The sequence below is a fragment of the Triturus cristatus genome, chromosome 2_1 (assembly GCF_964204655.1).
Source record: "Triturus cristatus chromosome 2_1, aTriCri1.1, whole genome shotgun sequence".
Lineage (NCBI taxonomy): Eukaryota > Metazoa > Chordata > Amphibia > Caudata > Salamandridae > Triturus > Triturus cristatus.
Window position 1 is genome coordinate 689,347,833 of NC_140581.1, and position 27,806 is coordinate 689,375,638.

General features: G+C 45.6%; 1 protein-coding gene across 1 annotated transcript in view; it reads right to left on the reverse strand.

The window, feature by feature from the left end:
* The window catches only part of KCNN2 (potassium calcium-activated channel subfamily N member 2), a 568,271-nt gene that overhangs the window by 11,882 nt on the left and 528,583 nt on the right, over positions 1-27,806 (reverse strand). The window lies entirely within an intron of this gene.

Sequence of the window (27,806 nt, forward strand, 5' to 3'; positions counted from 1 at the left end):
ACTTTCTTTTCACACAAGACAGCTACCCACAACCCTCCCTCTGCACACCATCAATAAGTCTAATACAGGCCTAGCAGTGCTTTTAATTCCAGCAGTACTGTAAATACTCTACGTAATAGATGCGACAAATTGGGTTACTGGTTGAAGGGGTGGGGTGAAACCTACCTCAAGCAGAACCACAATCCTTGTCAGGGTTATGCACAAGAAAACCCCAAATTAACCCGTGCTCAACCCTCTAGTTGCTTGGCACAGAGCAGGCATGCTTCATTTAGAGTCAATGTGTAAAGAATTTATGCAGCACTTCAAGCAGTAATAAAGTGGTTAAACAAAACAAGAACCACCACCAATTTAGATAAATAGAGCAAAATGTTATAAATAAATCAAGATCAAAAGAACAAAAATCCAATTAGTAGACCAGGAGATATGCAATTTAATGGGTTTAAGCCACTTCTACCATGCTTAGAGGAGAGAGCACAAGCACTTTAGCACTGGTTAGCAGAGGCAAAGTGCACAGAGTTCTAAAAGCCAACAAAAACAGGTTTAGAAAACAGCAGGATGACGGCAAAAAATTTGGGGATGGCCCTGCAGAAAGGGTCAAGTCCGATATGACACCCCTCCAGCCAAAAGCCAGGATAGATTAATCAATACCTTGATGGGCTTCCCTGCTTAGACAATACAATATGGACAAAGGTCCTGTTATGCAGGGGCATTTGTCTGTTCAATGTCTCTCAATCAATCAACCAATCAGGAGTTTGTTGAAGTGCGACTACTCACCCGTAAGGGTCTCAAGGCGCTAGGGGTAGGGTGCAGGTTCCATTCCATCAAGGAGGGGGTCTGTCGAAGAGCCAGGTTTTGAGGTTTCTAGCAAAGATGGGGAGCTATGGTGTCTGTCTGAGGTGGAGCGGAAGGGCGTTCCGTGCTTTGGCCGCGAGGAAGGAGATGGAGCAGCTTCCCAATCTGGTCTTTCTGGTCAAGGGGATCATGGGGTAGGAAAGATGGGCTGATCGTAGGGTCCTTTGGGGTGCGTGGAATTTGAGTTGACTGTTCAGGTATACTGGTCTAATGCCGTGGAGGTCCTTGTGTGTGTGTGTGTGAGTATCTTGAAGGTGATTCTTGCCTCGACGGGAAGCCAGTGGAGTGTGGGCAGGTGCTGGGAGATGTGGCAGTGTTTTGGCAGCTTGAGGATCAATCTTGCGGCAGTGTTCTTGATGTTTTGTATCTTGCGGTTGATGTTTTTGTTTATTCTGGCATAGAGTGCGCTGCTGTAGTCGAGTCTGCTGGTGACCAGGGCGTGAGTGACGGTCTTTTGTGTTCGAGGGGAATCCATTTGAAGGTCTTACGAAGGAGGCGGAGGGTGTGGAAGCAGGAAGATGAGACAGAGTTGATCTGGGCGTCCATTTTGAGCTCGGAGTCCAGGATGATTCCCAGGTTGCATGCGTGGTCCGTGGGGGTTGGCGGGTTTCTGAGGGCAGGGGGCCACCAGGTGTCGCTCCAGGTGTCGGGGTTTGGGCCCATGATGAGTACTTCTGTTTTGTTGGTGTTTAGTTGTAGGTAGCTGTTTTTCATCCATTTGGCGACGCCTTCCATGCCTTCTCGAAAGTTGTGTCTGGCGGTGTTGGGTTCATTGGAAAGGGAGAGGATGAGTTGGGTGCCATCTGCGTAGGACACAGTGTTGAGTCCTTAGGTTCTGACTATGGGGGCGATTAGAGCCATGTAGACGTTGAAGAGCATCGGGCTGAGGGAGGAGCCCTGGGGGACTCCGCAGGTGGTAGGTGTAGGGTCCGAGAGTAAAGGGGGGGGAGTCTGACCCGCTGCGTTCTGCCAGAGAGGAAGGAGCGAATCCAGTCGAGGGCATTGTCCCGGATTCCTGCGTTGTAGAGTCTGCATATTAGGGTGCGGTGAGAGACTGTGTCGAACACCGCTGAAAGGTCGATGAGGATGAGGGCTACTGTTTCTCCTTTGTCCAGTAGGGTGCGAATGTCGTCTGTTGTGGCGAGGAGGGCGGTTTCCGTACTGTGGTTTTTTGTGAAGCTGGATTGGGAGGAGTCGAGGATGTTGTGTTCTTCGAAGAATGTGGCGAGTTGGCTGTTAATGGCTTTCTCGATGACTTTCGCAGGGAACGGGAGCAGGGAGATGGGTCTGTAGTTTTTAAGGTCGGTGGGGTCCGCTGAGGGTTTCTTAAGGAGGGGGTTGACCTCGGCGTGTTTCCAGTCATCGGGTAACGAGGCGGTTGCCAGGGAGTGGTTGATGGTGTGGCGGAGCATGGGTGCGATGGTGTCTGTTGAAGATGTGATGGGGGCAGGGGTCTGTGGGGGCCCCTGAGTGGATTGACTTCATTGTCTTCAGTGTGCCTTCGGTGGTGAGGGCTCTCCAGTTGTCAATCGCTGGTTTCCGGGTGTCGGGGGTGGTTGGTGAGGGTTCAGTGTGTTGGTTGTCTTCGTCAAAGTTGTCGTAGATGCTCTTGATTTTGTGGTGACAAAAGGTGCTGAGTTTGTCACAAAGGTCTTGTGAGGGAGGGATGTCAGTAGACCTGCTGGAGGGTTGGGCGAACTCCTTGATGATGCTGTAGAGTTCATTGATGTTCTGCGCGTGGGTGGAGATTCTGTCTTCAATCGCTTTTTTCCTTGTGTCTCTGATGAGTTGGCGGTGGGCGTTGGTGGCGGCTCTGAAGTTGTTGTGGGCTTCTGTGGATTTGGTGTTCCTCCAGGCCTTTTCGAGACGGCGGCACGTGCGTCTGGACTCTTAGGGTTTGGTGGTAAACCATCTAGCTTTCTTGGGGTGGGTATTTTTATTTTTCTTGAGGGGGGCTATGGTGTTGGTGCTGTCCGAGATCCATCTATGCAGGGTTCGGGTTGCGATGTTGGGGTCGTCGTTTTCCGCGATGGTTGGGGTGGAATTGTTGAGGGAGAAGGTGAGCTGGTTGTCGGTGATTGTGGTCCAGTTTTTTCATGGGAGCAGGTGCTGGTGTCTGTGGATGGTGGGTGTTCTGAAGGTGAAGTGGACGCAACGATGGTTGGTCCATGGGAGTTCGGTGGTGTGGCTGAAGGTGATGGAGTTTCCTGTAGTGAAGAGGGGTCGAGGGTGTGTCCTGCTGAGTGCGTGGGCTCGGTCACGATCTGTCCAATGTTGTGGAGGTTGTCCAGGAGGGATGTGATGTTGGGGTCAAGTTGGTTGTCGAGGTGGAAGTTGAGGTCTCCCAGCAGGGTGTGGTTGGTGGATGTAATGGCCTTCGGGGCGATGATTTCCATGATGGAGTTGGCGATGTGTCCGTGGGGTCCAGGGGGTCGGTAGATGAGGGTTCCTTGGAGGGTGGCGGTGGGGCTGGCCAGTATCTTGAAGTAAAGGTGTTCCATCAGGTCTGTGGGCTCGTCGGGGAGTGTGCTCAGGTGAAGGGTGGATCTGTGGACGATGGCGATTCCTTCTCCTGGGCGGGTGAGTCAGTCCTTCCTGGAGATCTTGTATCCTTGGAGTATGTCCATGGCGATGTCCGGTCCCGAGGTGGTGTTGGTCCAGGTTTCGGTGAAGAACGCTATGTCCGGGTGGTGCTGTCGAGGAAGTCTCAGATTTCGGTGGCGTTTGTGGAGGGATCGGACGTTGAGGAGGATGCATTGCAGGGTCTTCGGTGCGGTTGCGTTTTTGTGGGCGGGTTGTGCTGGATCCATGTTCTTGGCGGTGCAGCAGGTGTGCTGGCGGCGGTGACAGCTGAAGGGTCCGTGGGTGTCGGTTGGTGATGCTGACTTGCAGTTGTTGTTGCGGCCTGGGTTGAGTGCGTGGAGTGTTGCTGGGTCGTAGCTTTGGCGGGGCGGATGTCCAAGGTTCCTGACGCTGGTCGCAGACGGGCTTGCCTTTGGTGCACGTTTGGCGCGACCGCCATTAAGTAGGGGCCGGTGAGGGCTGGACAGCTGGGAGGCAGGAGCGGGGAAGGGAGCTGGATTAGTTGCGCTGGTCGTGCAGGGGGGTGGGGCGCAGGGGCAGCAGCGGCGGGGAAAAACTGGCGGGAAAGGAGGAAAAGTAGGAGTAAAGGGAAAAAGGGAAAAACAAGCAGAAAGCAGAAAAGTGCAGGAATAGATTAGGAAAGAGGGTGAAAACGAGAGTGAAAAAACTAGTGAAAATGAGTGAAAAAGCAGCTCTTTCTGCATTTGCATGTGTACACTGCTGAGGCCTGAGGTCCGTTTAAAAGCAGCCCTGTGTTGCAGGACTACTTTTAAAATGTAAATTGTGCCCAAACTCGACTTTGATGTTTGGGGCATTAAAAATTAATAATCTACAATACTTTGGCATATTAGGTACCCCCAGGGTCTCCCCTAGGTATCCAGGGATGGGGGGTCAGGTACTTATAAGGAGGACCCTTATAAAATAGGTTTTATATGCCCTGGGGATAGTGAAATTGCACATTTCAATTCCCTCATTTTAGTAAAGTGCATACCAAAATCGAATTTTGTGCTTGGAGCACTGTGGAGCGAGGATCTGCAATATTTTAACATATTCAGAATTCCCTAAAGTCTCCCCTAGGTGTTCCAGGGGTGGGAGGTCCTGTAGATATAGGCTGGGTCATTATAAAAGATGTTTTATAACCCCTGGCATTGGAGGAATTGCCCAATTCATTTTCCCCATTGTAGATCTCCAGCCACATAGGTTAACATGGCATTCAATTATTAATTAATAACTAACGCAAGGCTTTGCAGAAAATATCATTCATGGACTTGGGAGAATGGCATTGATAAATCCAACAACATGTTGTTGAATTTATCCTAAAATGTACAGAAAATAAGTTATAAGACTTTTTAGTCTGTAAGCCAAAATTCAGCCTTCGAGTGGTCTGCTCTCATTGGTCAGAGTTAAGTGGATTCGCCAGGCTGCTTTGATAAAATGATAAATAGCACCAGGGGTGAGGAGCCATGCTGGGAGGAGAGGGTTATGCTGCACAGGAATATTAGAGTAAGGGGAGGGGTTGTAAGCCTGGATCTTCAAAGAAAGGATCGTGCAGGCAGAAGAAGCCAGCTCCAGTTACATCCACTTTCTATGAACCCGGCAAGATGGCAGGCTTAAGGAAGGAATGTGCAGATGCCAGGGGGAGGGAGACTATGGAGATAAGCCATCCTGGAGGTCGGTTTAGCCAACTCTTGTCTCTCTGCTGAGACTTCAGCCGTATTGAATTTTGGAGAAATAATGCTTTCTGGGATATCATTGTGCCACACTCTGGAGGAAAGGGTCATGCTCTGGGGTGTTCCCGGCACCTCATTGGACAGGAGTGCCCTCCTGCTTGACCCAGGGAACACTGAATTATTAACTGAGAGAGCAGAGCCTCATTGATCTGCTGCTTGAAACAAGAGGAAGAAGAAGACTCCATGCTAAGAAGTTTGAGTTGCACCAAGAAGACCCTGCACTCTGACTGACTGTGTCTGTAGCACAATCTGCAACTACAGCCCTGTGGACCTAACTTGCTTCAAAAGGACCAAAGAGTGGACTCCCTGCAAGCTACATGTTAACAGAGCTCACCTGAACAATCACACCAAGAATCCCCAGTCTGGAGTGACTCAAGTGGATTTGTAAGGGTTTTGTCCAAGTGAATTGTGGGAATTGAAGTCTAAAACTTTAAAGGACCAGCTTGGAGCTTCAGACCTTTGGAGTAAGTTTTGGACTCTTTGGGACCCTCAAAGGAACTTCAGTGAGAAGTTCCAGAGGTCTGAAGATGTTTGGAGCAGCTTTGGGAGGCTTCATAAGTTGACCGAATCGACCTGGCCAGCCAAGCCAGTGACCCTCAACCACGAGCCAGCCTGCACTCCAGGCTCGGCCCGCTGAAAAGCTCCAGAGGTCTGACTTTCAGAGTTTGACTGGGAGCTGGTCAGAACCCAAGCTGGTGAACCCTCACCGAATCTGGCCTGAGCATCGAGGGACGCCGGGAGAATAAATGCTATAAAGGTGTCCCAATGGTAGAAGAGTTGACTGGGCTCAACCGCGAGAGTCAAGCCGCCTACCTTCAACCACAAGCTGGCCTGGAATTCTGATTCGTCCCACCGGAAAACTCCAGAGGTCTGACTTCCATAAGTTTGACTGGGAGCTCGCCGAAAGGCCTGCTGCCGAACCCTCACTGGATGCAGACTGGTGGAAAACTTCGAGGGACCCAGGGAGAAAAAGCTCCAGAAATGTTTCTAAGTCAGAAGGTGAAAACTTTGACTGAGGTCTACCACGAAGGGTAGCCGCACAGTACTTCATCGCGGATGGCCTGAAACTTTGACTTTGCCCCTGTCTAGTGTGACCAGATGGCCCAATAGGTGCTATAGGCTTCTATGTGAAATATAGTGCTACATTTTTAACAATTCATATCTTTGGTTCCCAACATTGGATTTTTTTCATTTTGGTGTCATTGAAAAGATAAACATAATTCCTATATTTATAAGTTGGTGTCGGATTTTGATTGTGTGTTGCATCTTAATTATTTACTGAATTGGTGTTTGTAAATGCCTTACATATCTGTCTCTGAAGTTAAGCCTGCCTGTCTGCAGCTAATCTACTAAGGGTTGAGCATGGGAATAATTTTCTGAGACCTATTCTGAGCCCTAGACTGTGTTAGTGGCCTTATTGCCAGTGCTAGATACATATTTATCACTACTAATAATCCACTTCCCAACACCTGTGTAAACAGCTGCATAACAATCCCTTTCTCTTTTAACAGCACTTCTCACCCAAAATTTGGAAAGATAAAAATTAACACACTTAATATTATCATGGCTGGACAGGCCTTTTCTCTCACTGGACATGTCCTTGGTGGGTTGGAGCCTTTGGAGATTGGTTTTGAAAGCAGAGGGAGGCTGCTTGTGTTTTTTTCACTTTCCCCAGGTGACTGAAGTTAATGGCAGAATGCACAGAAAGCAAGACAGAGAGAAAGAGAGGGGCGGAGGTGTAAGGTAGACAGAAAGCAATCATGTAGAAGAGATAGAGGAGAGAAGGACAGAGAGAATGGATGGATGGAAAGAGATCATGGAAGCAGGGGAAGGGAGTGGGCTGGTTTGAGCACTTTTGCCAGGGCTGCTTTTGTTTCCCCAGTCTGACTCTGAATATGAATGGAAAATAACTCATACGTTCACAATGAGGTAAACATTGAACAAAAGCAATATGACTGCAGAAGAAGAGGTGAGGCGGAGAAATGCTCATTGTTTGAAAACCTCCTTTCAGGCTGAATCCATAGATGTATTTGTTTGTGATAGCTAAACTTCTATAACAAACCTTGAGAGAACAATGATGCAGAAGTCAATCAAATAATACATGCAATTGTAACCTTTACATACAATGCACCGAGGTCAGGACTTACTCTCAGGAAAGATACAAGTGAAACAGTGATGTAGGTAAAATAATAAATCATATGAAGTCAGAATCAAGTTCATAAAATGGTAAAAAATTTATTAGCTCGTTGAAGTGGAGAAAATTGGGTTCAACCATTGCAGTTATTGTCGACGGGGGCAACAGCTAGCACGGCCTCCTACTGAATTAAATAGGTGTACGTGGGAAAAGTGAAAAATAGAAATAAATATGACACTAGGCCAGAGTATTAGATAAGTACATGCACATGTCCGAAAAGCATTTTGCCAATCACAAGCTTACAGGTTCTGATTCAGAAAGACGACGTCTGTGCTATAGAGCAGGCATGCTGATAGAGCGACTGCTGCACAGCATGACCCTTTTTGCAGCATAACTGCCAACAAAAATCAATGGACTGATATAGCATCCAAGTGGTTGCCAGCTGAAAGGAGCCCTGTATATTAGGTAATCAACTTAAAAGAAGCACAGGTGGGCTGGATCAGCTATGTAGCTGTCAGATATCAGTAGAATTCATGGAAAAGCAACAGGTGCAGGGGTTAGCTAAAAGCAGATGGAATCCTTTACACTATTTTTTCTTTTGTTTATTATTAAAACAGTTTATTGGCAGTATTAAACAAAACTATAATATCAATATTGACCTCAGAAAAAGGTCAAAAATTGGGAAAGAAAAGGAATACATACAATCCCCAACCAAGAGAAGACAAGAGAACGACTATTCAAAAGAGCTCTACTGCAACAGGTTTCAATTAAGCAGTTGCAGAAGGAGCTACTACAAGCATTCACAGCTGCTCTTCCTGAGCACAGTGGGAGATAGAAAGCGAGAGACAACAGTGAAGATTAACAAAAAATGTACAATTAAACAACAGATGTGTCATCCCTTTTCATTCCAAGGGAGGGAGCCCTGGGCATATATCACAGAGATATATGTGGTTATGCTCCTTCCTTGAAATGGGACAATTTACTCAGTATTAGTGATTAGCACAGGGTTATTGTAGAATCCATTAGAGAGACCTCATCCACCAAGTAGATAGCTTCAACTGCCGCTCTCACAGCAATCTAAATTCCACCCTGGCAACCACCCACATTCTGAATGCTTACATCATCCCATAGCAACTGATACAATCCCACCAAAGATAAATACAGAACACCACAATATACAACTGTGCCATCCTCCTGGAAGGCACAAGTGATGGAGCAGGCTTTTGAGAAAATAGAACCTGCTCGGATTAATTCCCAAGTAACATTTACTAAATGGCTACCCTAATTGCCTAATCCTGGACTCTTGTTCCTCCCAAATGTATATTATTTGCCTTGTTGAATTTATGTATTGGGGTTACTTTCTGCAATTTGCTGTTTTTCACACTTTGTACCACTGTTTCTCACATGTTACTCATTTCGTATCATGTAAGGTGCTCTAATACCCACTTTGGTCATGTTGCACTATATAAAACTTTATAAATAAACAAAATAAAATTGCATGTTTTCTGCACAATCCAGTCTCTGCACTTCACTGAACGAACCTCCACAGTCATTATGCCACCAATGTAGAAATATGGATTTTTCTGGTCAGTTATGTCCCCTATCTTGGACCCCAACGGTCCCATGTGCATGTCACAAGTACATGTATGTTTCCCTCCAGTTCCAGTTATGAAGACGCAAACACATGTGCGTCCACCGTCAACATGTCCTTTGACAGATCCGCCATGAATAGGCCGGATATTCCATTCCTAAATATGAAAGGCCACCGGCTTTATATGGTTCACTTATGCCACTTTACAGTCCAGGCAAGTAGGCCCTGATTCTGTCATCAAAACTCCTCTTGCCTTCTGCCTCTGAAAGCTCCAGTCCGAGCCTGCATCTGTGACCATGAACTTTGTCTCATTCTCTGCGCGGCTCACGAAGCCTGACATCAGCCTACTCTCTGCCAAGAACTGTATTTCACCTTCGAATTATCTGCTTCCCCCTCAGCCGATGCATTCCTGCCTAGTAGTTTAAGTAAACATTCTTCCAGTTACCAAGCAAAAAGGCCCAACTTCTCTGTCCTCATGCAAGTAATTCATAGCCCTGTTACCATGGAATATTCCTACCCCCTCGCATTCAGTGTAGACACTTAGACGCTTGTACACGCACGCACAGTCAGTACAGAATAGATTCTGTCCGAGAGTCCTTCTTTTGTGGATAACATAGTTCTTTAAACATAGGATGTTAGATATGATTTGGGATCAGGTTGACTTGACCCCCCAGACTTCTCGTCTCCACATATAGAGCTAAATGTCAAGTCCCCGTCACCCCCTAGTTACACGTCAATTACACGTCATACTGCTGCGCGCGCATCTATGCCAAGTATTATCTTATAGATCCACCTATGTATTACATCCTAACCAATCATGTTTCTTTTTACTCATTATTACACCCATTTTCGGTTACGCAGACCAAACGTCAATGTCCTTATCAATTGTTACGCCTACTGTATTCACTTCATTATAATGTATGTACTATAAAAGTTACTTCTTGTCAATAAAGTATGTACTTCACTTCCTGAACCCCCGTGGTGATGGAACTTGAAGCATCCGATTATAATCGATTATTGGAATAAAGCCCATTCCGAAACTCTAATATCACGGATTCTGCCTCTCATTTTACTGAGCTATTTTATAATGTTTCTGTATCAAATTCAGTCCCGGTAAAGGAATTTTTATTTACCACATGATGGCGCCCGAACAGGGACACTTTCTCATCTCACGCGCCGGCGGTGAGTTGCAGGCCCGGTCTCCTGCCACAGCTGGACGGACAATAACGCGTACCAGCAGGATTTCCTGTATCTCCCTCCGGTCAAGCGGGGGCGACTGAGACTGCGATCAACACCCAGACGAGGCGGTGAGAAGTGCGAAGTATCCCGACCAGAGCCTAGCTGAGAGAGCAAGATCCGAGGTATACAGAGACCCACCAGTCCGAAGTCAAGCCCAGTGTCCGACGAGTCGAGTCGAGTCGAGTCCAGTCCGGTTCAAGTTCAAGTTACTGAGGCCTTCCGTTTCCGAAGCTACCCGGTGAGTACCATTGCTGGGGAGGCATTTCTGACGTGCACATAGGTTGTGCCGGTCAAGACGGGTTTGGGTACACAAATCCGGTCTGCACTGTTTTAGCAGTGTATCTGTACTGTTTAGCAGTATATCAAGTGTTCCGAAGTATCTAGTAAGTGTCAAGAATTAAGCATGGTGATTTAGTTATGCAGACGATCATCATTGTTGTTTCAGTTAAAGGTTTAATGTTTAATGTTTAACCCCTTCAGTGCCCGCCCCTTTCCCCGCCCTGTGCCGGCCGTTGCATTAGCGGGCGGGGTCTATGACGAGCTGGACTCGTCATGGGCACAGCGCAACCGCGGCCCATGACGAGTCCAGCTCGTCATGGGCACTGAAGGGGTTAAAGTGTTTAAGTATGTTCTGTATATCGTGGTATGAATGACTGTTCATTATCGTGTTTATTGTATTAAGTCTGTTCAAATTCAAGTATCAGGTCAAAATCAAGTATAAGGTCAGTTCTCAATATGCCGCTCTTTTCGAAATTAAGACAGATCACTACCAGAAAAGGGGTTCTCGAAGAAGCCGTCCCTATTCCTCCTAGGGACACTCCAGGGCACTTTATGTATCACAAACATGGCTTAGACGCTATATTATTTCTTGATTTATGGGTAGACTACACCAAGGGATTACCAGAAAGTCAGAGGTGGCCCACAGCGGGGACCTGGGATGCAGAGTGCATCATGAAAGTCGAGGAGGAGTTATGGAAAAGGAAAGTCAGACAGTCACAGAAAGACGCCGTTGAGTTATGGCGTAAAGAATCTCATAGACGTACAGAAAAAGCACGTAGACAGGAAGAGAAGAGTAAAGAAAGTTCAAGCAAAGTTCGAGAGAATCTATTAATTGAGGAAGGTATCCGAGTGAAATCAGAGCAAGTAGACAGACAAAGAAATGCCCTTATGAATGGTATGTATCCCCTTCTGGCCGAAGGATTACCTAAGGCTACTCCAGAGATACCGAAAGACTTGCCACCCCCATTATTCCCAATCAAGGTACATCCTAAGGGGCATCCTAGAACCGCAGAGGATGTTTTTCTTTCCTCATATTTAGATGACGCAGCTCCCGAGTATGCTAATTCCGCCCCACGTAGACCGCATACCAGGGAGGTCCAACGCCAAGATCCAGCACCCGTATCCCTACAGCAACAAATCGAGTCACAAGTTCCGGCAAGCACATCTGTTTCTGCATCTGTTCCTACAGGTACTTCTATAGCTGAGTCCACGCCTATAGTTGCTGTGTCACGTTCGACGAATCCTTTCACACCCGACGCCCCAGACGGGGCCACGGGAGGTGCTACCAATATTTTTTCTACGCCACCTAGAATAAATAAACTTATTTTTCAAGAGTCAGCGCATTCACGTACACCCAAATTCGTAAGTGATCGTACGCTTAAGGAACTTCTTATAGATTGTAGATATGACCCGGTGCTCGGTAAAGAGGACGAAATGATCCTGGCATCATTACGTATCAGACGAGCCGCAGGGTATTTAGCGAAGCTACCAGGAATGACTGCGCATCTAGATAAAATATATCATTTTGTTCAAACAGGGCGAGATCCAGAATGTATTAACAGAGCTATGGAATACCAGAAAGTAGAGATACAGGGGGAACTGTTACGTTTCCTCATAAACTGTGTGATCAGAAATCAAGACCGACCGGGGGTAGATCCGGAAGCAATGAAAATTCTTACAAAATGGAGCCAGAATATATCAGAAGGGAGACACGATAAGCAAAATTGTATAATAGCCATGTGCCGAAAGATCCGTAAAGAAATAGAACGCCTACACGAAGAGAGATTAGAGACAGACGAGTTCGAGCAAAGCGAGGAAGAAGGGTCAGGACTGCCCGCAGGACAGTCGGACACCATAGCCTATGTAGGTAGAGGAAGATCTTGTAATAGGAATCAGACTAGATGGCATACTGACCAAATACGTCCAATATGTCCAGATAATGACAGGAATTTCCAAATACCTATAATTAACATAAGGTCTAACGAGCATTCGTTCCAAACCGCCGACAAACTACTCCGAGAACGAAGGGGTTATCATTTTCTCGATTCTATGGATGAACAAGATTTAGCAAGGGCAGCTGTTCATTGGGTGGACAGTCCCGGAAAATATAGTGATGAGACAGTAGTACGCACATTTTTGAATCTCACCCCAGATGAGCAGAGGTTAGCTGGGATTTATATGATTCAACAACTCATTATACTATATCAGAGTCAGCATTCGGACCCTGGTCCCTTACCTGACATATTGACTGAATTGCTTATGAATAAATGGAGAGGTCCAGGTACTAAATTAATTAAAGAAATTCTAGTATCAAGAAAGCAGTATATTCTTTTTGTATGCTCAGAGCATGTCTCATTGCCTGTCAAGGAAAGAACTACGTATCACCTGGATAGACAGAATCCCTTACGAGAAGTACACCCAATAAAAGGCGAGGACAATCAGTTTAAACGCGTATTTGTATATACGCCCATATCGAAAATAGAATTGTTAGAAATGAAGAAAGTGGTACCCAGTCATGACAAAGACCCAGCGGGTTTTCACCGAGAAATTAAAGACATGTTACTCATGGGAGAGTATACCTACCCCGACATCATGACAATATTAAAGGTGTTGATGCCTGCTGGCATTTATGAGAAACTCAAGGAAAAAGAGTGGGAGGTAGGTGACCAAAAGATAGAATGGTCAGCATTAGAAGCAGAAGAAAGGGCCCGAGGTCCAGGTTCGGGGCTTGGGGACAAAACTAAAGCACTACCAGGTCTACTAGTACAGGTACTGCCACGTTTATTAACTACGAAAAAGGAAGATTGGGGTACAATTTCAGCCTGTAAACAGAAGCAAGATGAAGACACTAGCGATTACTATGCCCGATTCGAGAAATGTTTTGGTATAAATAGTGGCATAAAAGCAAGTAGCGAATCATACCCGCATCTGTTTGTAACAAAATTAGTGGAAAATGCCCTGCCCCCAGTAAAGAATAGAGTATTAAAATTCGAGAGTACCTGGCAAGGTAACACTCCAACACAAATGTTACAAATGTTACAGTACCACCACAATAGAATTAGAGAGGAACAAGAACATGAACACAGACGCATGAAAGACACGAAAATGAAAATGCTAGTTTCCCAGACAGTTCCAGCTGAAGGACATAAAAAGGGTATGACACATTCCGATTCAGCAGGACCTGTAAAAGGGACATGCAATTATTGTAAAAAGCCAGGTCATTACGTACACGATTGTCCAGTGCTAAAACATAATATCGCCATAGGTAAAACACAAGAAAGATCACGGCCACTAAGACAAGATCAGAATGAACAAGGAGCTCCGCAGCATGCCCAGGCCATGCCAGCCGCACAACAGCCAATACAGTTTGTGCCAGCTGCACCACCGTTGCCTGTTGCTGCCACACAGACAACAACACGACAAATGTATCAGACCGCACAGTATGAATATCCCGAGTATCAGCGTTACGCATGAACTAGCCTAGAGAGGGAAGTTGACTTACCCCTTATCGAGATTCCTGTAGATCAAGAAGGACCTTATGTACATAGTAAATTATTAGGTCAAGATAGAAAATTTTTACTCGATACAGGGGCAAGTCGAACAACTATAAAACGTAGTGAAGTTCCAGGGGCACCCCTCTCAGGCTCACAGAATATTTCCCTTGGTTTTTCAGGAAAACCTATTGTTAATGAAGTGTCACAGCCTCTTCCACTTACGATAGGACCTCTGACCCGAACTACAGATCTATTGCTTACTAAATCATGTCCAGAAAACTTGTTAGGAATAAAAACGTTGAAAGCCCTAGGAGCCATAATATGTTGTTCTCCGGAAGGAGTAAGGTTGTTTTTACGTGATTTTAAAGGTCACTATGTATCTAGAGACATGGATCCCCGACTGCAGACTTTACCTACACATCTATGGGCACAAGGCCCTACTGATGTTGGTTGCATGAATATTACACCATATCGAGTCACACTAAAGGCAGGAGTGGTGCTACCACGAATGCGACAATACAAGCTACCACCAGATGCTGTAGCGGCTTTACTACAAATCATTGACGAGCTCATTGCCCAAGGAGTAGTTGTAGAAACAGACTCCAATGTATGTAATTCACCGATAATTCCGATTCTTAAACGAACAGATCCTACAGCGCCGCCAGTATATCGATTGGTTATTGATCTGCGCGAGTTAAACAAATGCATTGTGCCACAATTTCCTGTGGTCCCAGATATCTCGTCATTATTGACAGCTATTGATTCCGAAGCAACATTCTTTACTGTAATTGATCTCAAAAATGCCTTTTTCAGCGTCCCAATAGATCCGGAAAGTCAATATTTGTTCGGATTTAGTTTAAATGGGCGTAGCTTTAAATTCACCTGCGCACCTCAAGGATTTACAGAAAGCCCCAGCATCTATAGCCAAGCACTGAAACGAGAACTTGACAGTATCCACATGCCAGTTAACACCGCCTTGCTTCAATACGTCGATGATCTGCTGATCACCGCCCGAAGCGAACCCGAATGTGAAAAAGCATCACTGACAGTTTTACAATTTCTAGCCGAAAAAGGGCACAAGGTGTCCCCTTCTAAGCTGCAATTCTGTGTCCAGCGAGTTGTTTATCTTGGACACTCGCTGGACAAGGAGGGAAGGCAGCTTACACCCGACCGCATTCAGTTGATAGCTAACATGTCAATACCCAAGACAAAAAAGGAGGTGCGGGCTTTCATAGGCCTCACTTCATATTGTAGGCAGTGGATCCCTCAGTATGCATTTCTAGCAAAACCCCTCATTCAGTTAACCACACAGGAGGCAGCCACATCGACTGTTCTCCCTTGGACTCAGGAACACACACAAGCTTTTGAAAGCTTAAAGAAAGCTTTATGTCAAGCACCCGTTTTAGCAACGCCATGTTACAGAAAACAGTTTACACTTTTTGTTACAGAGCGCGAAGGTACTGCCTTGTCAGTACTCACACAGGAACAAGCAGGAGCACACAAACCATGTGCTTATTTTTCTAGTACATTAGATCCCGTAGCTCAGGCTTTGCCTGCATGCCTAAAATCAGTAGCAGCAACAGCTTTAGCAATCAGACAAAGCGATGCCATAGTGTTAGGACATCCATTGACAGTTCAAGTACCACACGCAGTAGAGGTTCTTGTAAATAGAACGCAAACACAACACTTGACTATAGCGCGACTTACAGGATACGAGCTTACATTGTTTCAGCCACATATAGAAATCAGACGCTGTAACACATTGAATCCTGCCACACTTTTACCAGTAGTCGGAACAGACCCACTAGCCCACAACTGTATTGAAGTTATTACTATAACGACAAAACCCAGACAAGACTTGACAGATGTCCCATTGTCAGATCCAGACCTGACCTTGTATGTAGATGGTTCATGCATGAGAACAAGTACAGGAGAGTTAGTAGCCGCCTACGCAGTCACAACAGATACTGAAGTCATTGAAACTAATCGTATAAATACTTTGTCAGCTCAAGCCGCAGAACTTATCGCTCTGACACAAGCCTGTATTCAAGCCACGAATAAAAAAGTCAACATATACACTGACTCACGTTATGCATTCGGAGTTGTACATGACTTCGGCGTGCTGTGGCGAGAGAGAGGTTATTTAACTTCCCACGGTGCCCACATTCAGCACGGACCCCTCATTCATGCATTATTAGATGCAATACATCTACCCACTGAAATATCAATTATGAAATGTAAGGCCCATACGAAGGTTACTGATATCATTTCCCAAGGCAATGATCTAGCCGACAGAACAGCTAAACTGACTGCTCAAACTCAAACCCCCGACATAACAAAGACAATAGTCCCGACACCGACACATTGTATGACAGTTAAAGATCCTACTCTTGACGTAATTGACATACAGACACATGCTACACCAGACGAAATAAAGAAATGGACTGAGTTAGGAGGGATCCAAACGGACCAAGGATGGATGATGAAGGAAAAGTCTGTATGGTTCCTTCCTGATTCAATGGTCCAAGTTATAATTAACACTATACATAGTCCAGCACATCTAGGAGAAAAAGCTATGCTAGACAGCATTCAACACATTTGGTTCAATAAACATTTACGAGCAGCAGCAAAACAAAAGGTCCGTACCTGTATGATCTGTTGTCAGTTCAACCCAGGAAAAAGCGTTCCCGTAGAACAGGGTGGATTTCATACTCCTAATCATCCTTTTGAAGTACTCCAGATGGACTATATCCAGATGGAACGATGTCGAGGATTCAAATATGTTCTCGTAGTTGTCTGCGCTCTGTCCCGTTGGACGGAGGCATACCCGGTTTCAGATTACACTGCCCCGACTACTGCCAAACAGTTGGTTCGAGAATTCTTCCCACGATACGGTTTACCACGTGCTGTTTACTCAGATAACGGCCAGCCGTTCTCATCCGAATTAATGAAACACGTTTCACTTCTGTTAGGATATCAGTGGAAATTCCACTGTGTCCGACATCCCGAGGCAGCAGGTCTCGTAGAAAGACATAACCAGATACTGAAAATTAGAATGTCCAAAATATGCAGAGAGAAAGGTGTCGACTGGGTAGTAGCGTTACCAGTTGCACTCTTTTACATGAGAATGGTAGCACACTCTCGAACAGGGCTATCCCCGTATGAGGTGATCTTCGGTAGACCACCGAATATGTGGGGGACGCCTATACCACGCAAAATAACTGATATTGACTGTAATATGCTGACAGATTACTTGGCTTCCTTGATGTCTGCACTACAATCTTCTCGTTCACAGGTAGCTGCAGCCTTTCCCGACAACACTGAGGTGAAACCCCATGACGTTGTTCCGGGTAATCTTGTATTTGTGAGGAATTTCGACCGAAAGACTCAGCTGGAGCCCAGGTGGAAAGCACCCAAGTTGGTCCTGTTGACCACAAGAACAGCCGTGAAGATCGAGGGCCGCAAGGGCTGGATTCATTCAAACCACATCAAGAAATTTCATGGACTATCTTCGGATATAGACATTGTGCCCTGCACCCCCTCACAGACTGATACAAAACTCCCTTTTGTTGAACTGAACAAATCTGAAAATTACAAACTAAAGCTTAGGCCCACCAAGTCGAGCAATTTGATTGTTTAAGTCCTCTCCAAGGTGAAGCGGTTGAATTGTCTCTGACATGTATCCCTTGGACCTGAGTAGAGAAAATACCCGAAAAATGTTGAAACGACAGGCGTATTGTAAACCACTGCGTAGCCACTGCATAGTGACATTATTAATTTTGTTTTTATTGAGTCTTTTAATAATTATTACAAGTATGTTGTTGCACATATATTACCCTATTTCTAGACATGTTTATAATGTTGCTGCTGAACATTCTTTTAGTGACTTACCTCCGCATGAATTGTCTTATAGACTTGCGCTGCGCAATAACACTTTCATTAGTATGTTACATCATTCCCATCAGACTAGTAATGCCACCAATTGTTGGGTGTGTGGCCGACTCCCTCCCTATCAGAATTATGAAGGAGTCCTGCCTTTCTTTCCACATCCATTTACACATAATGGCTCCTGTGGAGCATGGTTTAGCTTAATTAATTCCATAGACTCAGACACAGCAGTTTACCGAGATCATTGGGTATGGGGAAATCTGAACCTAGCTTTACTCAAGGTCTGTTACCCTGACAAGGAGGGTCGCCCCAAAAGAACAGGAACTGATCTAGAAAATGAAGTATATGGATTAGGTAATTTTACACCTAATCTCATGATTCTAAATGTCGTATCTGAAATTGAACTAGTCTTACCCACCATGTCAGTATTCCCAGCGAAGGGTGAATTGTGTGTAAGAAAGGTTGGTTCCATACATATGGGCCATAGTAAATGCACTACTATAGTAGAATTCAGTGATCAAGGAAAATCTTCATTTAGAGCTTCTCGCCACTCCTACTTTATATGTGGTCAGACTGCATATATGCGTCTACCCCTAGATTGGGATGGTACCTGCTACATTGCATTCCTTTTGCCACCTGTTTTCCTAGCTCCTCCTGATTATTACAGAAATATTCATTTAGTACACAACAGAGAACGGAGAGATCTCCCCATTGTCGATTACACTGAGACGGCATGGGACAAGTATGTAGATTTTAATAAAGGCATCTTTCCCTATATAGGTACTGTTACTAACAGTAAGCTGATACGTAGATTAACTAGAACCCTTGAAGCAGTAGTGAATGAGACTATTTCCGCCTTAGGCAATTTAACGGAAGAGCAGTCTGCTATGCGGATTGTTGTGCTTCAAAATCGTCTTGTCCTTGACGTCATCCTGGCTGATAGGGGCGGAGCTTGTAGGGTCATCGGATCAAGCTGCTGCGTATTCATACCAGAAAATTCGCCATCTGTATATAAAGCCATCACTCGCCTTTATAAGATTGTAAGCCAGATACACCAGAACCCAGGCACTTGGACTTGGTCCAGTTGGTTTTGGAATGCGGTATCAGCCTGGGGATGGAGAGTTTTATCCTTCCTAGGTATTGGCCTTCTCATACTATTCAGTTGCTGTCTATGTCTACAATGTGGACCAGCGATTTGTGGTCTGTGTGCCACATCGTGCATTCCACATCAAGATTTTCATTCAAGATCCCGGAAGAAGAAAGAAGAACAAATGATGCTATATGAACAGATCAATGGATTGATGAAGATTGATATCTCTTGAAGGGCAAGTAGGGGACAAGGAGGGAATGTAGAAATATGGATTTTTCTGGTCAGTTATGTCCCCTATCTTGGACCCCAACGGTCCCATGTGCATGTCACAAGTACATGTATGTTTCCCTCCAGTTCCAGTTATGAAGACGCAAACACATGTGCGTCCACCGTCAACATGTCCTTTGACAGATCCGCCATGAATAGGCCGGATATTCCATTCCTAAATATGAAAGGCCACCGGCTTTATATGGTTCACTTATGCCACTTTACAGTCCAGGCAAGTAGGCCCTGATTCTGTCATCAAAACTCCTCTTGCCTTCTGCCTCTGAAAGCTCCAGTCCGAGCCTGCATCTGTGACCATGAACTTTGTCTCATTCTCTGCGCGGCTCACGAAGCCTGACATCAGCCTACTCTCTGCCAAGAACTGTATTTCACCTTCGAATTATCTGCTTCCCCCTCAGCCGATGCATTCCTGCCTAGTAGTTTAAGTAAACATTCTTCCAGTTACCAAGCAAAAAGGCCCAACTTCTCTGTCCTCATGCAAGTAATTCATAGCCCTGTTACCATGGAATATTCCTACCCCCTCGCATTCAGTGTAGACACTTAGACGCTTGTACACGCACGCACAGTCAGTACAGAATAGATTCTGTCCGAGAGTCCTTCTTTTGTGGATAACATAGTTCTTTAAACATAGGATGTTAGATATGATTTGGGATCAGGTTGACTTGACCCCCCAGACTTCTCGTCTCCACATATAGAGCTAAATGTCAAGTCCCCGTCACCCCCTAGTTACACGTCAATTACACGTCATACTGCTGCGCGCGCATCTATGCCAAGTATTATCTTATAGATCCACCTATGTATTACATCCTAACCAATCATGTTTCTTTTTACTCATTATTACACCCATTTTCGGTTACGCAGACCAAACGTCAATGTCCTTATCAATTGTTACGCCTACTGTATTCACTTCATTATAATGTATGTACTATAAAAGTTACTTCTTGTCAATAAAGTATGTACTTCACTTCCTGAACCCCCGTGGTGATGGAACTTGAAGCATCCGATTATAATCGATTATTGGAATAAAGCCCATTCCGAAACTCTAATATCACGGATTCTGCCTCTCATTTTACTGAGCTATTTTATAATGTTTCTGTATCAAATTCAGTCCCGGTAAAGGAATTTTTATTTACCACACACCAATAGTATCTCAATTTTTCTTTGTATTGTTAGATAGTTTGTAGGCCTTCACCACTACATTCCGTTGAGCATCTTGTTTAGCTCCCATGATCTGTTATAACCAGGCCTGCGAAAGTGGTGTTTATTTAAGTCTGCATGATTTCTCATAAATTCCACAATATGATTCTTATGCTAAATGCCTGAGATTATGTAATTAAGTCACATTTGTAATTGAAACTTTATTCAAGTAAATATCCTATTGGAACATGGAAAGAAAACAAACAAACTTAACAAGAGTGGCTGTTGCTAATGCCAAGTGCAATTCTGCACTTTCTTTCAGCATGGAATGTGTTCTTGTGTTCATTTTTGTTGCTAAAAAAGTAAAAAATGTCAGAGTGGCACTTCGCGTAACAACGCATAATTTTGTGTAGGTTTTTGGGGGTTTTGCAAAGGAAGGGACACAAAATGTTGCCGCAGCATAGGTATTACCTCCTTGTACTGCCCATAAGTAATTCTTCCCTGATCTCCCTGTACTATCAAGTCTATCTTCCGACCTCATTGTGGCACCCGTGGCATTGTTCCTGAATGTCTCCGGGTCTCAAACCCCATCAGAGGCATAAGACACCTCTTTCTCCAGTTTTAGCAGGTCACCTCTTTGCTCCTCCGGTTGTGTCTCAATTGAAAGCACTCTCCTTGACGGACCCTCTAAATGTAACTCTGTTCCATGTGCTGCCACCTCAATAATATCTGTCATCTTCTGCAGGTTATTGCACAACCCTTTGATCGAGTGCTGCCGTTCAACGCTAACCCAGTGCTTAATTTGAGCCAGTGGTTTCTAGTGCTCGGCACCTGCACTTCATTGTTAACACCGGTACTTATGACAATCCGCTACATGGTGGCACTGTCAAATTTAGAAATGAGCACAACGACAGTCATTTATTAATTCCATATAAATTTAAAAATGGCTAATATCTGCCACCCAAGCCATCCTCATAGTGTTGGGCGCCTGGAATAGTCTGAATTGTCACACTTTTAGGAGGGTGATGGTTAGTGTTAGAAATTGGGTTTCTGGTTGACAGAGGTATGCACCCTGTCCAGGAAGGAACCACAATACTAGTCGGGTTAAGTCACAAGACACCTTAAAATATCCTCTGCTCACCCTCTGGGAGCTTGAAACGTTGCAGTCAAGCTTCACTTAAGAGGCAATGTGTAAAGTATTTGTGCAACACTTCAAACAATAACACAGTGAAAACACCATAAACAGACTCTACACCAGGTTAGAAAAAAAAGAATAATTTTATAAATAAAACAAGACTAAAACGACAAAAATCAAGTAAGAAGTCGTTGAGATATTAATTTTTCAAGAATAAATGTAAAATAGCGGTTAGAAACAAGAAGCCCTTAAATGGGATATCTGGTCACGCTGGACCAGGGCAAAGTCAATAGTTCAGACCAACCGGGCTGGATACAGGGACCAACTTAGGCTCGCTAAACAACAGTACCTAGATATGGGCTTGCATCGATGTCGAAGAAGATGCGAGGTGCAGCCAAAGCAACGCGTCAGTGTAGAGACAAGCAGTGGGCCACATGTGTTTAGATTCCCCACTCCATGGCGGCGATGCGTCAGTTCTGAGTGCGAGGCGCTGGTGTGAAGGCGATGTGCAGCTACTGCTCTTTCAACAGGAGAAGCAGTGCTTTCAAAGTCGGTGCGCTGGTTCCGATTGTGATGAAGCAGCTCTGTTCCATGCTTTGACGTGGATGCGCCGGTTTCAACCTGTGCAAAGGTGAAGATGCAACAGTTCTGATGAGGATGTGGGGGTTCTGGTTATAGCAGCACTTTATACTCACTTCTAAGAGCCCAGGACTGTGTTTGCACCACTTGGCAGGGCAAGACTTGCAGTAAGCAAAGTCTAGGTGCTGTAGCAGAATGAGTTGAAGTCGTTGATATCCCTGAGACTTAGAACAGGAGGCAAGCCAGCAAGCCCTTGGAGTCACTCTGGGTTCAAGTGCTGCAAGCCCAATCCTTCTCACCCAGGCAGGAGAACAGCACGTAGCTCAGCAAGACAAGAGTCCAGAAAAGCAGCAGTCCAACAGAGTGGCAGTGATTTCAGCAGCACAACAGTTCTTCCTGACAAAATCTTTACAGATCCAGAAGTGCTCTTAAGTCATGGTGTCAGAGGTCCAATACTTATACCAAGTTGTGCCTTTAAAGTTGGAGAGACTGCCAAGAAAGCTTTGTAGTGCATAGAGGGCCTTGCTCCAGACTCACTACAGGGGGGTATGCATCCATTTGTGTGAGTACAGGACACAGCCTATTCAGGTGTAAGTGTGAGGCTGTTTCCAGCTCTTCCCTCCTGTCACTCAGGATAGCCAATCAATACATACCTAAGCTTCCTTTGTGTGTGGCTGTCGCGCGGGAATACACGCAGGCCAGCTGTCACCAAGCTCAGACTGAACAGAGGCAGGCACCAAAAGGCTAAAGTAAGTAAATGCCAACCTTCTAAAAGTATTCGTTTAAGGGGGTTGGGCCTCTTTAATGGTGCACGAAAAATGGATCTAGCTGTATTATTTCAATAATTGATCACTTTAAATACAGGGTCAGGTAGTTTAATTGCCTCGCAACAATTGCCTCGCAACAAGTTTTATTCACAATGTTTTTCAAAAATAATTTTCACATGTAATACAACATACATTTCATAAACGGGCCACTTTGTACTTTTTGTCTATACATGAACATATAACACAGAACTGTACTAAAACATTCAACATAAATAACATATAACATGTTAGGCTCAATCAAATTGTGCAAAGAAAATTGTGAGACAACAATGACATTTTTTTCTAATAGTAATGACATTTTGTATTCTAGATGTGACACAAAACCTGAGAAAGTACTCAAAGTACCAGTCAACTATTCATAACTAAAAACAGAGGTGACCAATCAATGTTATTCTAGGAACTGTGAAACTCTTGTTAATGGTGACTCTTGGGGGCTCCAAAATTGACTTTGTTTAGAGTGGGATGGTCACTGTATACAGAGATGCACACTGAAATGTCCTGAGTGCTGACAATTTCTTCTCGTTGTTAGACCATCTCAGATGGTTCTCTATTGCCTGGTAGCGGACGAACAGGGGTCGAACATGGAGGTCTCACAGAACCCCCAATTTATAGCCCACTCGGTCTAGCCCACTCGGTCCCACCCGCACTCTTCAAGAAACACTTTTCTTTAAAGCAACACAAACTTCTTAAATTGTCACAAAAACACACATACAAACCGCTTTACCAATTAAAATTGACTTTAACTGTGGGACATTTACCACGGTGGGAAATAGCTCAATATCTCTAAAGTTGCGCTGTAAAACAAAATTGCTTGGTGTTATAAAAATAATAAAGAGTTTGTAATATTAGAAAATCTTTCTGTAAGCCGTTTAAATACGCAAGAACAGTGGGTCTCACTTTAAAATGTAACCATTAAAGTAATTAGGTGACTTCTCAACCCAAGGTTTTTGGAAGATTACCTTTGGAAGGTAATCTCTAGTGCTTTATGCGCTCCACACATGTCACACAATAGTGTAACATAAACTGGAGAATTTTCGCGTTCTATGTTCTACAATTCAATCAAGCATGGCAGTTTGGGCCCTTTCCAGTTTATTTCCTTTGCATTTTAGGAAAATTAGATGGACATGCAAAAAATGAGTGGCTAGAATCAATTTTTTCCACAACATGATTCTTTTAAATGTGAATGAATTCAGGAATTCGGTATTGCTTTTTTCAATTAAAACAATTGCAAATAAATATTTCATGAACCATACCAATTGTAGGACTTGGCCTTTTGGCTAAAGTTCCCTAAACCTTTTGCTTTCCCCTTAGACCGCTTTCCTGACATAGAATAGCCAATTTGTATGCTGTGGGTACTTTGCCACTGCTGATCAGTGACAAAGTACCAGAGTTCCTTGCTTAAAATGTAATGGTGATTGATTTGCCATGATTGGTATGTTTGCCTTACTAGTAAAAGTCCACTCTGTGTGCAAGGGCTAGTAATGCAAGGGCGCGCAGAAAAGGGAACTCAGGCTTTCAGTGTAGGGCCCGCGCGCAGAATGCTAAGTTAGCATGTTGTCCTGACAAGTGCAACCACTTGTCAGGCCTGACTTTCCCTTTTACATACACATTGGGCACCCCTGTGGTAGGTCCCAGGTAACCCCTGGGTTGGGTGCAATGTAGGTAAAAGGCAGAACATATACGGAGGTGTGTGCTATGTTCTGACAGTGAAAAACTCTCCATTTTGTTTTTCACTGCTGAAAGGCCATCCTGCCCATAGGACTGAATGGGAGAGGGTAGGTGTTGTGTTTGTTAGCCTAGTTTCCTGTCAGTTTATAATGGAGAGGTGGAGTTTAGTATGTATGAACTCACAGTGTCATAACACATCTTTCTGTGAAGATGGTTTTGTCACTGTGTGTTCATAAACCACTCTTTTAGAAAGTGGCTGAGTTTTGTGCTCGGAACATTTCTGTGTGTCTCTGAAATGTGGATTCTCTGTCCTGAACTGAAAGGTGAGAGGAGCTGGGAGAGGTCTTGACCCAGGGAGGGGTTGAGATGGCACCAGGCTGCCCTGCATCTGGAGAGTAGGGGGAGGAGAAGCCCGGGAGGTGAAAAGGCCTGGGCTGGTGCTATAAACCAATTGACCCATCTCCTGCTGAGTGATTATGGATCCGGTCCCCCAGTATCAAAGGGAGAGAGGTGACACTGGGTGGGAGACACCCAGAGTTGATTTAGGGAGGAATCAGGGACCCCTGAGCACATACGAACTTCAAAGACATTAATGGGTATAACTAGGAGAGTTGAAACCCCTGAAAGTGGGAATGAAACAGATATGGATTGAGACTGTAAAGGCTTGGACCCATTCTGTGGACAGACCAATCCTTGCTTCGTGATCTGGGGCTGGTCTGCAGTTTGCAGTTCTAACTAAGGGAGAGGCTGTTGGGACTGTACTTGGAGGCGCTGGGCCCCCCTGCTTGAAGAAGACTGTGCTTTGTGCTGTGTCTTGTAACCTCCAAGGGCCCGAAGTGAGCTGGCTCCTTGTTTGGAAATACAGGATCATAAAAGTTTCCAGGGAAGTCCCAAGCAACGCGGTGTGCGCATGCTTTAGCAGCTTGAGACCCTCAGAAGTTGTGCCGTGTGATCATGGGCTTGCAGGAGTAAGCTAAATCTCGGACGCGCTGGGTGCGTGTTGAAGCCCGGGCCAAGGCGTTAGTGAGGAGCGCCTGAGGAGCGCCTGGTCGTGGTGTGCACGGAGAGACGAGGCTCGGCTCGGAAACGCAGGTGCAGGTGTCATGGTGCAGCCCGGGTGTTGGTGAAGAACGCCTGGGCCATGTGTGCACCAAAGGAAGAAGAGAGTCTCAGACACGCTGGGTGAGGGTCGTGGTGCAGCCAGGGCTTTGGTGGGGAGCGCCTGGACATTGTGTGCACCAATGGAAGGAGTGAGTCTCGGACGTGCAGTGTGCGTGTCGTGGTGCAGCCGGGGTGTTGGGGAAGAGCGCCTGGGTCTCGTAGGCACCAAAAGAAGAAGTGAGTCTCAGACACGCTGGGTGAGTGTTGTGGTGCAGCCAGGGCTTTGGTGGGGAGCGCCTGGACATTGTGTGCACCAACGGAAGGAGTGAGTCTCGGACACGCAGGGTACGTGTCGTGGTGCAGCCACGGCATTGGTGATGAGTGCCTGGACATCGTGTGCACCAAAAGAAGAAGTGAGACTTGGACGCGCGGAGTGCGTGTCGTGGTGCAGCCAGGGCGTTGGTGAGGAGTGCCTAGACATCGTGTGCACTGGGAGAAGAGGAGAGACTCGAACGCGCAGGGTGCGTGTTGAGGTGCAAGCGGAGCGTTGGTGAAGAGCGCCAGATCGTCGTGAGCACCGGAGAAGAGGTGAGTCTCGGACGCGCTGTGTGCATGTCGAAGTGCAACCTGAGGCGCTCGTGAGGAGTGCCTGAGTAGGGGTGCACCAAGTTGGAAGTAAAGTCTCCGCAGTGCTGAGGGCGAATCTCGGTGTGGACTGAGCCGCCGGAAGGAGGGCCAAGTCATTGGGCCCTCGGAGTCAACCGCAGCGGCCCAGACTGGCAGCCATGGAAGAGCTCAGCCGCCGGCCCGAGTCCGCCGCAGCCCGGGATGGAGTTCTGAATCAGTGCCCAAGTCGCTGATGTCGGGGAGGAGAATGGGGCCGCGCCCCCCCAGATAACGTGGATCAGCACCTGGGGTGGGCTGCAGGCCCGGAGGGACACTCTCTCCGCCTCCCATTTCAGTCAGCTGCGCGAGCCGTTGCTTCGGCTCGAATCCCGACCCGAGCTGACCCAAGGAGGGGCAGTGCTGGGTCCGGAGTGGGAAGAAGTACTTTTGTGTCATCATTTAATCCATAACGGGGGCACTGTTAACGGAGCATGTAAAACTGTCGCATTACACTTTGCATTATTGCTGCTAACGAACTATAGAACTGTTGTATGACACGTGACCTCATTTATGCCTGATGAAGTACATGCTGGGTGCGATACACACTGCATTATTTTTTTCCTTGCATATTACCTGATTGTAATGTGGCGCATTGCATTATTTCTTCAGGGCACAGTATCCGAGTATAATGTGGCGCAGTGTATTATTTCTTCATTGCACTGTGCAGGATTGTAGCGTGACGCATTGCTTTGTTTCTTCCTGGTACAGGTGCTGGTGGTGATACACATTGCATAATTCCTTCAATTGCAAAGTACATGACTGTGCCGCTACGTATGACATTGTTTCTCTGTTGCACAGTATAAGAGAATATTGTTACGCATTGCAGTATTTGTTTCCTTTTGCAACGTGTGTGATTATAGCAATACGACTGGTCTAACCTTTTGGACATAGTTAGAAGTGAGCTTAACTGTTGGTTGGAAGCAGTGGTTGGGATTAGAACCTACCAACCCACCGGAATACTACACATTCTTATATGTTGATTTTGTAGTCGTATCGTATAATTGCTTATATAAAGATTATACTCATTTTATCAAAACTCGTGTGGAGTCTATTTGTGGTGATATCATGGGGTTACTGTGAGCGTGGTTGCACATACTGAACACTTGTGCGTTGGAGATAAGCCTGGCTGCTCATGCCAAGCTACTAAGGGGGTGAGCAGGGCTATCTCAGACGGTGTCCTTACTTAGCCTTACTTTGAAGCGAGGGTTCGGGGACGCCCGCCTCCAGCATTTGGTGGCGTCGGTAAACGATAAGGACCCCCACTTCCAACACCAATCATTAAAATACTGAACAGAAAAATAAAATGTAACTTTATCCGGTTAAAGTTGAATTACTAAATTCTGCAGAAGATTGATAACTAATACGACGACGCTGGGCAGCAAAACAAAACATCGGCAATGGCCTTGTAGCTGACAAACGTCCTGGCAAACCTGGAGTACGTTCACTCTACTTCAAAAAACACATTTTAGTGGGAAGATGATCCAGTGGCGGAACTTTAGCCCCCGAGCTCCAGGGGGCCCCCTGCGGC